Below are 12,830 nucleotides of genomic sequence, written 5' to 3' on the forward strand. Positions count from 1 at the left end.
TATTGTTTAGGCAAAACTCTTTCTGACAAATATTCACTGTTTAGTGTTAGAGTATTTCAGGTTGTTGTTTAAAAGCATTTTTAAAATTTCAAATATCTGAATGAAAAAGACATTGCATCATGTGTTGTGCCTGTTCAGATCTCTAGGGGTTCTTGTAACTATAGAGGAGGGTTTCCAATACTTTGTTCAGAAGTAGCTGGCAAGCAGCAAACAGTGATTGAATCGCCAGCTGCTTTTGAACAATTACAAAAATGGGGATTGTGCTTAGGCTCCGGTGAAGACCATCTGATAGTTACTTTTGCAAAATTCCCTATCTTCATGGTATTCTAGCTCTGATATATGGTAGTGACTATGAAAATCATTAACAATCATGATTAATTTTATCAAGACAGAAAGAGTCATTATTGAAAAGAGAATTCTTGTAGACAATCTTGGACAGTCACAGATTTTTACTGACAGGATAAAATGTTTTCAGCAACATATTTATTACTGAAGATAAAGTTGGATTTGAGAATGATAACAGTTATATATACTTTAATCAGTCAGCCTTATCCCAAATATTTATTACTATTGTCTACTATACTGCTTTTCTGGACATAACACATTCAAGGTATATTCTGCAAACAGCCTAGTAATGGTTCCTAGCTTTGGGATCAAGAGTCAGACACTAGCAGATGCTACCTTATGTCCTGGCTCAATTAAAAGGGAAGGCTTTTGAGAAGCAGTTTATACGTGGTCCTGATAAATTGCTTGACTAAACTCACTTTTTGTACTGGTTGCAGATGTTTACCTGATGTGCAGATTCATGAAATATGACAGGTATGACTTTGAGGTCTCAATGCGTATACCTGGTGTATGCAAATACAGTCAATGTATTAAATATAAGCCATGCTGGGACAGTAATTATGAAATTGCTTTGTTTCTGGGAATAATGTTAGTAATATTTATGTAACTCTCTCAGGTTACATTTTTCTAACTATTCTATACTATTATGTTCTTTTCTTTAAAAAGCTTTCCCTACCTCTCTTTTTTGATTACAAGAGCTATGATCATACAATCAGAGAACAGCCATAATATCAGGAAGGAAATTGGTTCTTTCTTACTGAAGGGCTCTAAACTTCTGTTTACTGTTATAGCTTGACGTATTTCAGGAGTCAAGCAGTCTCACCAAAACAGTGACCAGTTATTTTCTCTCAGATATGAACAGAAGCCTTTACTGAAACTTCAAACAGAACTAAACAACAAAAAAGCAAATAAGCACTACTAGTAGCAAGTTTAGGAGAACAGTCATCTAAAGGACATGTCAAGTTCACTGCATTTGTTAAAATCTATAGACCAGTTTTATGTCACAGCCTTTCAATCCTCTATTTCCCTCTCTTCTCTCTTAGGTTTATTATTCACCAGAATTTTACTGTGACCAGTTGGTTCTGTCAAGACATTGTTTCTTCCAGGGTCAGCTCTAATTAAAATGTGCCCTGGTATATCCTCAGGTATAGAATTTTGTTATTCCTACCTGCAGTATCTGAAAACTACCTGACAGGCTTTATTATCCAGATTTTCTTTACCAGTCCATTGCAGTCCATTTTTATATTTTCTTCCTGTAGATGCGTATGCTTCAGAAGATAGGTGAAGCATGCTTCAGTCCCTTCTCCTGCTGTGCCATAGAACTGACATTAGTTGTACTACAGTAACAGCATTGTAACTTCTCTCTAATTTCTCAAGTCCCCGTGCCAGATTTAGGAACTGAAAGGTAGCCACGCCACTAAGCAGCAAACACTGGAACTGAGGGATGGAAAGTGCTCCTTGAGACTCTGGCACAATTTAGCCCTTTCCATTGGCACAAGCCAATTTTACCATGCTCAGGGTAACAATGCCTATTTATGAACCAGTACTGGCTTGAGTCAGAATTAAACCCAATGGAGCTAATTAATACCGTTTCAGATTTAATGGTGGGTATCACATGCTCAGTATTAATAACTCTACAAGTAGATAACACATGCAAAAGAAAGGCATCAGTAGTGATCAAATAGACCTTCAGAAACAAAAACAAATCAACTAATTGCAGACAGGATGTTATTTGTTTAGCCTTATTCAAATAACTTCAATTCTTTATTACTAGTCCATACTTTGACAGTATTATAACATTACACTTCATGATATAAAAAAGAATCAAGAGTGTTTCAGGAATAAAACAGGAGGATTCAGAATTAGAACTAAAGGAGCTATGAGAAATAAAATGCATCTTTAACAGAGCTTATACATAAAATTATCAGTGTTCAGCTTTTGTTCTAGTTATAACATTATCTAACATTGTTTCAGAAAGCTATACAAATTATGTTTATCTGAATGTTTAGTTTGTGAGATCTTCGAGAAATATTTGCTTACAGTGCTGCTACATTTTCTTTATGAAGCTAGTTTTATAGGCAACCAGCATTGTTTATTGTCTTGTTCACTCTTTAGCTTAATTAATTCTTTGGTTATAGACATTCACCATGGAGCACACATACACACAAACAAACCGCACCACAAAGTGTCAAAGGTAAAAGCAACCTTCTTACCACAAGAATGTTTGCAGTCTGATATGGTTTTGTTCACCTACCTTGGCAAACCCAGGCTTTCTTTAATGAAAAATCTGCAGTTCTACAGCAAACAGCAACATTGACAACTAGAAGGCAGAACAAGAGAAAGAAAAATCTCTTATGGTAGGAAACAATTATGCCCTGAACGAAGCGGTGTATGTGTACTGTAAGTAACTGCAGCACTTCTTGTAGAAAACCATTTCAGAACCTGCTACTTGGAATGAGGTGGACCTGGTCCCCTGGTGACACTAAATCAAGCAGAAATTAGAACTTAAGAGAGTATTTAACCTCCCACGCAGGACAAGTTTTACATTTTGGATGATTTAAAGTCCTCAGTCTGATCCAAACACTGTAATAATTGAAAAGATCAAACCAATAGGAAAACCAACTTTAACTTGAGAATTAAGTGGAAAAAAATAATGTATAATTTAATTATGCATTAATTTAATTATGCATTAATTTAATTCCTCTTATATTGCACAAAAAATATTGCAGTGCATTTTAAAACCTATATCCAGCAGCTACAAATGCTGTATCCCCTGCATCTTGTAGTATTGAAGTAATTTTGCTTCTTATTATTTCTAAGCTAAGTGATCAATAATAAACATCCTAATGTGTCTGAAGGACATAAATACCAAGAAAAAATTATTTAAGGTGGCCCACAGGGTAGGAAAAATAGGATGAAATAAAACAAAGGCTGAACTTGGAAAGGAAATGCTAATAGATGTATCTGATCATGGAATAATCTTCTAAGGTGGTTTATGAAACCCTGTCATTTAAGATAATTTAAAATGGGATAAACACTTGAAATTTGATGAAAGTTGCTATTCTATATCAACACAGGGAGAGGCGAGATAATGGTGTAAGTAAATCTTGTTTATTTAGAACTTTTTTAATTCTATGAATTCTAGTTTATGTTTGCTGGGCAATGATGACTTCTTTTATGTTTACTTGTTGCATTGTTTTGCCCCACTTTTACCCCCTCTTCAATTTCACGGTGATATATTTCACTTCATTGGCAAACAACAGAATTAAATAGCCTTCCTGAAGAGTTGAAAGGTGTATGTATACAAACTCAAGCTGTTTGGAAATTCATCCAGTCCAACTGTGCAGGATGAGTTGCTTATGTTCAGTATTTGTTTTATTAAATATCCCATCCACGTTACTTTAGCTAATTGGTATTTTTCTGCTATACTGCATAGATTTAAACTGAAGGGGGCTGTCACAGGGAAAGGAATCTGTAAATGAAACATCACAAAGGTAAGATGAATTTCTAAGAGGAAAGAAAAAGGAGGCTGCTCTTCTGCAAATATCTGCTTTTGCCTCCCAATATTTTCTCTGCTCTCCATCTTGCCCTAGAGAGTCATGCACACTATTATTAACATTGTACTAAAATGCCCTAAAATAGAACAATCATTACTACCAGCACTGCTTGTAAACAGCTGGTAATAAAAATTACAAATTTTTATTCAACAAATAAAAAGTCTGTCACTATTTTGCACAAATGCTTCTTATGCTATGATTGCAACCAACAGTATTAGTGAATGTTTTCATAGCCAGAGAGAAAATGAGTATCAGTATTAAATATTCTGACAGTAATAACAAAATAAGCTGTAATTTTAAGAAAAGAATAAGTTTTTCAAAGGAAAACATGAGGAAGCATTAAGAAGACATTCTTGTGATCTGAACTTTCTTTTCTTCCTTAGTCAAAGAGATTTTCCACACTTTAGGCAGACCTTCTGAGTTTTTCACTTTGAGATACATATCCTTATTTATATTTACATAAGTTACATTGTTGGGTATAGGCAAGCTGTGTTTTCCCATTCTGTAAATTCAACTTACAGTGACCCCTTCTAAAAATACACATAAAATATGCAAATATATGCATATGCAATTTTTTTACCAAAATTAAAAAAAAAAAAAAAAAAAAAACCAAAAAAACCAGCCTAATTAAAAAGCAAAATTCTGCATGACTAAATTAAAAAATAAATTCCTACATACAGGTGCATTCATACCATAAACCTAAATTGTTGGCACTAAACCATGTAGCCACATGTGCAAAGTGCGTATTTCTATGTAGAAATGTCTGTGCACAAATTTAGAAGTAGTATTCAGGCTCATAATAGCTCTGTGTCTTTTTTAATTGCCCAATACAGGCTGTTGTACCTAAATAGTTCTGGAAGAGGCAACATATTCCCAGCCTAAATTTGCTGGCTGCAGGTTAAACCTAACAAAGAACTAAAGTTAAGTCTAACATTTTGTTTGAAAGATACAAATTCTCTAGATGAATGTTTTATAGAAATTAAATGGTAAAATACAGCAAGCTGGAATTAATGTGCATGGTTTTGTGACTGAATTGATTGATTCGTACTTAAGCAAGTGCAAATTATACAGAATAAAATGTGCTGGGGTCTTTTTGCAATAAGCGATGACAAAAATGGTGAAATATATTAAGAAAGATTAGCTTTTTTGATATGAAAAGCTGACATATTACAGAATGCATACAAAAGGTAAAGATACATAGGAAGAACAAAACCACAGAAAGATTCACTGACTTTCTTATTCAAAGTCTTACAGTAAGTAGGTCTGCACCAAAGACAACATGAAGATACCTCTATCCAGCCATGTGCAGGCAGCTGTACATTTATTTCTCTCTATTACAAAGCCAGTTTTACGTCCAAAAATTCCAATCCAAATCTATGGACCTAAATCAAGTTAATATGTCATATCTCTCTGGGATGCTTAGCTTTTTTTCATGCTTTTCTAAAACTGCTAGGCTGCTCCTGGTGTGGGAAGACTCTCAGCTGAACCCCACCACTACTTTGAGAAGGCATACAGCATCATATCTAAGAATATGTATACTCACTAGAACTGGTATCTCATGGAGAGAGAAACCCTGAAGACTGCTGTAGTTGGAAAAACAAGTTAATCTGCTGTTGGGATTAGCTGTAATCTCATTAGGAAAGATAAGGCCCGCTCAAGTGCAGTGGAGTGTTCAGCACATCCCCTACAAAAGATGACTGATCAAAAGTAGATGATATAGAAGGCAGCTGTTGTCCTGCCTAGAAGGTGTTACTAACCAACAGCCAGACTCACTCTCCAGCTCACAAGAAAACCATGCTGACCCAGGACTCTGTTCAGCAAAAATTATTCATGATTGCTGTCCAGCACAGTGGAAAGCCCAGTATATTAGCAACCATGATGAGAAAGAAAAAGCTTACACATCGATACAGAAATCACTAAAGACAGGGATTTTTAAGCTACTTAACTATTTCAGAAAAAGTGATTTTAATTGGAAGAGTGAAATGCAGTCATAATTGCAAAGGTAATTATGGTACCCCAGCCCTTCAAGAATAGACTAAGCTGCATAAACACAATTTAATTAGTATTTTGGGGCTGGTGTAAGTGTTCTTCTTCTACAGTACATAATTTAAAAAAACTTTTCTTTAATAAGAAAATCTCATTGAAAGAACACGTTTCATATTGCTAAATCAGAACAGAAGATTATCTGCTGCCATCATATCTGATTAAACATCAACAAGGAAAAGCAGCTTTTTAGCACCTGATGATAAAGATTAATACAAATAGAAGGAAACATACAGAAGCAGAAGTCCAACAAAAGCCTTATTGACCTATTTTCATCAAGCAGTTTAGCCCATATGGAACAGCGGAGCAAACATGAAAATAGGTATTTCTAAGACCTGGATTACTTCAACAGCTTTTATGTAAGCCAAATTCCTGTAATCTTACATCTTTCATTAATACTATACTACAGAAAAGTAGGTGCTGGACTTTAAAGAAGCTAACACAAAAATCAAAGTTACTGATATCTAGAAAAGATTTCCAGGAGCTCTCTACTGTTAGACACAATAAAAATAAATAACTGAATTAAACGATCACAATCCAATCTTTGAAGTCTCTTGACAAGCGTACAATTCAGTGAATACAATTCATTAAAACCTAATTACAAAAAAATCAATAGTGCAATTTAGTCCAACCCAAAACTTATTGTAATGCTGAACGTTTGAAAACTCAGGTCTTTATGAACAGGGTTAAGTGACATTGTATATTACATCGTAGAGTGTCTCTGTACAGCAATTAGCACAGGCTGCCTGACTTTACTCAAAAAGGATATTACAATAAGTAGCTCTAGTAATAGTACACCTGTAAACATCTACTCTCAAGGATGCAGTGAAAAAGGAAATAATACGACTAACAATAGTCTATAAACTAGATTTAAAAGAAAAATCAACTACACATACTCCAAATACATACACTCCAGAGTTCATTATTTTTATTGCTGTTCACAGAATTAAATGACCACATTTTGCTTTTAGTTATGCACCAGAAAATCCACTGACATCTCTGACAATGATAGAAAAAGTATAATCTGGCCTGTAGCTACTATTTTTCAGGATAATCAGACAGAATTGATTCAGAGTGTTAGTAATTAGCTTTTTTGGAGTTAATTTAATATGTAAATGTTATAATATTTCAAAAAACGTTCTAACTTTCTTAAAATGTAAAATACCCAACCGCTGTAGCATTAAAAAAATAAAAAATCCTGTGGAATAATATACAAAGATGATTTTCTATTACAGATTGCTTTAGAGTGCTCTGAGGCCATACACTCTGGGCTGTCTGCTTGCATATGTAATTTTGATTCATAAGTCCTTTCCTCAGAATAAAAGAATTGATGCACCCTTTGAAGTCACATGACTACCTGCATACCCTAGTTTACTTGTTAATATTTTACATAGGCTTGTATATCTTCTGGCCAGTTGAACTTATTTCAACTGAATGTGACTGCTACCCTACCCGCAACACAGGAGGTAAGAACTACCCGCTAATTTCCATGCTTGACTTGGACTTTTTTAGTAAAACCTTTTGGAATTGCAGTGCCTCAGTTCCCAGTTCTTTCTGCAGATTTCCATTCAGAAAAAAAAAAAAAAAAGGAAAAAAAATGCTAGTAATCATGCAATTCAGTCCATATCTGTGGTAGTAACTTGCACGTGATATAGAGATGAAGAACCCCAAGGGCTTCATTAATTTTATCATTGCAAATATACGGGCAGAAATGATTTGTAGATTCCCCCAGCATCTGAAAGCCAAAGGGTATCACTGCCTGGGATTACACCCTAGAATCATATGGATCTATGTATAGCAGATCCTCAACAGACAGTGCTGTGTCTCAGCCATGTCATTATCCATCACTCAAAAATGTAATTGCCTTTTCTGTTTTACTAGCAGGAGATATAAACATGAAACAAACTAATCAGAGGCTGATCCTTCAAGGAGCAGATTTTTGTTCTGCCAATGTACTTCAGTGCTGAACTGGTCTAGGAAGCAGTACAGTGGCCACCCTCTAAATATGAAGTTGAAGAGTAAACTCCCAAAATATACAGCATAACAAATCTACGTAACTAGAGAAAGAAATTTGAACAGGGCCCTTAGAAGTTTAGAAAACCATGACAGATGAAAAACAAACTGAAACAAGCTTACATGAAAAGAATGGTCATGAATGTTAACATAGGACACAGTAGATGATTCAAAATGTAGTTTCAGTGACTCAGATGTCACAGAACACTGTTTAATACAGAAAACTTTATGCTAATGGTGCTTTGAGGTAATGCTTCTACATGATGCAGTACACAGCAAGGACTATGCAGGATACATGGCCTATAATATAAGCACTCATCAGGCAACACAAGGCTTGTGTGGTGCTTCATCTGCATTCATAAGCACTCCTGAGAGATACATTTTAGCAACTCAGGCATAGCATTATGCCATCACAAATGTGCTGTTCTCTATTTTCATCTTAGCATGGTCTTCACTATTTGCAGCATCTCTGTAGTCTGCTGCTTGTGTCCCTGACATCTCTACAACTAGTAAAGATAAATAATAACACTAGTACTCCTTTATGTTGCAAGGATGTTGTAAAAAGTAATAAATACATTCCAAATTATGACAAGTTTGGGTAATGCACATTGAGGCCACAGAACCACCAAAAAAAACATAGGCAAAATGATAATTGAAATTAAGGAGGTAAATCACACCATGTTCTTTAGTGTAATCTTCTCAGGGCTACAATAATAATTTTCATCTATTTCACTGTATGCATATATTTTTATTTATTTTTAGGGATCCCAAGTTTTTCCTCAGACAACCAAAACTATTAATCTCACACGTTGCTTCCTATTCTATTTCACAGAATCACAGAATCACAGAATCTCGAGGGTTGGAAGGGACCTCAAAAGATCATCTAGTTCAACCCCCCTGCAAGAGCAGGCTTACCTAGAGTACATCACACAGGAACTTGTCCAGGTGGGCCCGGAATATCTCCAACGTAGGAGACTCCACAACCCCCCTGGGCAACCTGTTCCAGTCCTCTGTCACTCTCACAGTAAACAAGTTTTTCCTAATGTTCACATGGTACCTCTTATGCTCTGGTTTACACCCATTGCCCCTTGTCCTATCACTGGACATCACTGAAAAGAACCTAGCTCCATCATCCTGACACTCACCCTTTACATATTTGTAAACATTGATGAGGTCACCCCTCAGTCTCCTCTTCTCGAAGCTAAAGAGACCCAGCTCCCTCAGCCTCTCCTCATAAGGGAGATGTTCCACCCCCTTAATCATCTTTGTGGCTCTGCGCTGGTCTCTTTCAAGCAATTCCTTGTCCTTCTTGAACTGAGGGGTCCAGAACTGGACACAATATTCCAGATGTGGTCTTACCAAGGCAGAGTAGAGGGTGAGGAGAACCTCTCTTGACCTACTAATTCTAATTATAATTCTAATACTAGTTCTAATTCTAATACTAGTTCTAATACACCCCAGGATGCCATTGGCCTTCTTGGCCACAAGGGCACATTGCTGGCTCATGGTCATCCTCCTATCCACCAGGACCCCAGGTCCCTTTCCCCTTCAACACTTTCCAGCAGGTCAACCCCCAACATCTACAGGTACATGGGGTTGTTCTTCCCCAGACGCAAGACTCTACGCTTGCCCTTGTTGAATTTCACCAAGTTTCTCCCCACCCAACTCTCCAGCCTGTCCAGGTCTTGCTGAACGGCAACACAGCATTCTGGTGTGTCAGCCACTCCTCCCAGTTTAGTGTCATCAGCGAACTTGCTGAGGGTACACTCAGTTCCCTCATCCAGGTCGTTGATGAAAATATTAAACAGCACTGGTCCCAGCACCAACCCCTGAGGGACTCCACTATTCACAGACCTCCAGCTAGATTCTGCCCCATTGACCACAACTCTCTGCCTTCTTCCTTTAATAATATTTCCTTTAATAATATTTCATCTGTGCCAGTTAAAAAAAGCAAGCACACCAGAAGCAGGTGACACTGTACTGGAGGTTAGGTGGAGCATGCTGAGATCTCACATATTCTGGCACACTCATGAAGTCATTTCAGCAAAGGCTGTACCAACTCTTTCACATTTATATATATTTCTATTACATTTAAGTAACCTACAAGATGACACAACGAGATAAAATACAAAACCCAAACAAAAACCCTCCACTGTCACCAACACAACAAAATGTTTCCTCAAGCTTTTTCTAGTTTATATCATAAGCATGCTTCATTTTCCAGTTAGAGCTGAGAGCTTAAATAACCTCTAAAAAGGAGCAATGAGGATCTAAAAATGATGCATGTTGGCAATGTGTTAAAAAGGTAACAAAACATCCCTGTACTAGCTATAATTGCAATGAAAATAGCATATACACTAATAAGCTATAACATTTGGAAGAAGGGACTTACAAGGGCAGAGATAACAAAAACACTGTTAAAAAGTGAACTTAATAATGTTGCTAATACATCACAGAAGAAGGGCAAGTCCTTCAATAATCCCAAATAAGTACTCACCAACAGTTTTCATAACAACATAATGGCTACAACAGCAGAAACACTGTGTTAACTGTTGAGTCAAAAGGTATATTTCAGGGGGAGTCCATGACTGTTCAAGGAAAGCATTGCAACAAGCTGAATTTGTGTTTGGTAGCAAAGTTAGAAATTATTTGCATATCCTAGATGAAAATGAATTGAAAAGAAAATGCCTCCTCCTTACATAGCTTCATAGGTACTAGGATTTATATTTATAATATTAAGCTGAAGGATGGATGCTGTCCACAGGATAACATTCAAGTTCATGTATGCCAGCACAATAATTTCATTTGACCTATTCTCATCACATTTTGGGTGCTGTCTTCAACTGTTCGCTACCTTGGGTGCCATTTGACTTGCATACAAAAAATAAGCATTAATTTTTCTTTCCATCTGCACCAAAAATCTGTATCTTCAAGATAGAAGCTGAAATTCAAAAGCATTTTAAGGAGTCAGGTTAAAGTTTTTGCTTAACACTTAGAAAACCTTATTCAGTGTGTATGAAAGCACAGTAATAACAGAGAACTGAAAAAAAAGATAAGCCATTTTATGTTTTAAACCCAGCCAGCAACCAAGCCCCACACAGCCACTCACTCACTCCCTCCCGATAGGATGGGGAAGAGAATCAGAAGACCAAAAGTGAGAAAACTCCTGGGCTGAGACAAAGACAGTTTAATAAGTAAAGTAAGAGCTGCATAGGCAAACAAAGCAAAACAAGAAATTAATTCATTACTTCTCATTGACAGGCAGGAGCTCAGCTATCCCCAGGAAAGCAGGGCTCCAGCATGCTTAATGGTTATTTCAGAAGACAAAATGCCCTAACTCTGAACATGCTTCTCTTCCTTCTTCCTCCATCTTTATGTGCTGAACATGACATCATATGGCATGAAATACCCCTTTGGACAGCTGGGTCAGCTGCCCCACCTGTATCCTCTCTTAACCCGTGTGCATTTACTCAATGGTGGGGTGACATGGAAAGCTGAACAGTCCTTGACTCTGTGTAAGCACTGCTCAGCAATATCAAAACCATCCCTGTTATCAACTCTGTTTTCAGCACAAATCCAAAACATAGCCCTATACTAGCTACTACTAAGAAAATTAGCTCTATCCCAGCCAAATCAGCACAGCCATAAACAGGTCTAGAGGCAGCAACAATACTGATGGCAGCCTCTCTTCCATCAGACTGTCACACAAAGCAGAACATGTACAGTGCTAGTCACCAGAATGACAAACCCACAATCTTCCCAGGTTGTCTTCAGGCACACATGAATATGTCTTTTCTCTCATTTCTCTTTTTGCTATGTTTGTGTAGGACCTGACTAAGAAGTTATCAATGACCTCCCACTTCCAAACATATTGCTTATTCAGAAATACTGCATTAAAATTTAATACTTATAGTGTAAAATTAATCAGATAAAGCAACAGATTCAAAATCAAGTAACTGAAAATCAGAAGGCAGAATTCAAAGAAAAAGCTAATTGGATTTTGTGAACCATTGATGCTCCTGAGGTGTATTAAAATAGTTGTATACACAATATATTTGCTACACATACATATAAAAGTCAAATCTAAGGTGCAAGTAGGGTTAAGAAATTAGAGCTTGGGAAAAAAAAAAAAAATCATCAGTTCCTCTGAGTGTATCCTTTGATAAAAAAAAAAATTTTCAAGGAAGGGCTCTGCAGGGAACAGGAAGGTTCTGCAAGGTCTTTAAAACAGTTTTGAAATTTCAAGGTTGCATTGCAAAGGCTGCAAAATTCTGTTTTAATAGGAACAGATTTTATTGCTTTTGAAAAAAACATTAATAGAAGAAAGCCTATTTAGAGATTATCTGATGTCCTTATATGAGTTATTACAGAATAAAAATTAATAGTGCAAATAGGATTTCAGCCCATAGCATACCCTTAAAGGATGTTTCAAATGATGAGCCACAAAATATAGCAGAAAAATTGCTCATGTTGCTAAAAGGACCTTGGTAAGAATAGCTCTTCTCCTGAGAAATCTTTTAGAAGATGACACTGGCCACGAGGGACTCTAGCAGTGAACATTTTTTGACTCAGAATATATCTGGATGTGCCTGCATCACTGAAACAGTCAATACCAGCTCCTCTGCATTGCTTCATTGCACTGATTAAGTTATTCAGAATATCCAGCAGCTGGCAACTGTCCAGAATCTGTCAGGGTACATAAGTACCAGTAGATAAGTCTACAAAATTCCATGCTACACAGTCATTGAAAATTAGGAAATGGAATCTGATAAATTCAAAGGGCAATATTAGATCCAGACCTTGAACACAAAGGTTTATTTTTTGTCAAAATGTAAAGAATTTATGAATTTAGGACCTCTAAGTATTTTCTTT

Source organism: Psittacula echo (assembly GCF_963264785.1).
Source record: "Psittacula echo genome assembly, chromosome: Z".
NCBI classification, from domain to species: Eukaryota; Metazoa; Chordata; class Aves; order Psittaciformes; family Psittacidae; genus Psittacula; species Psittacula echo.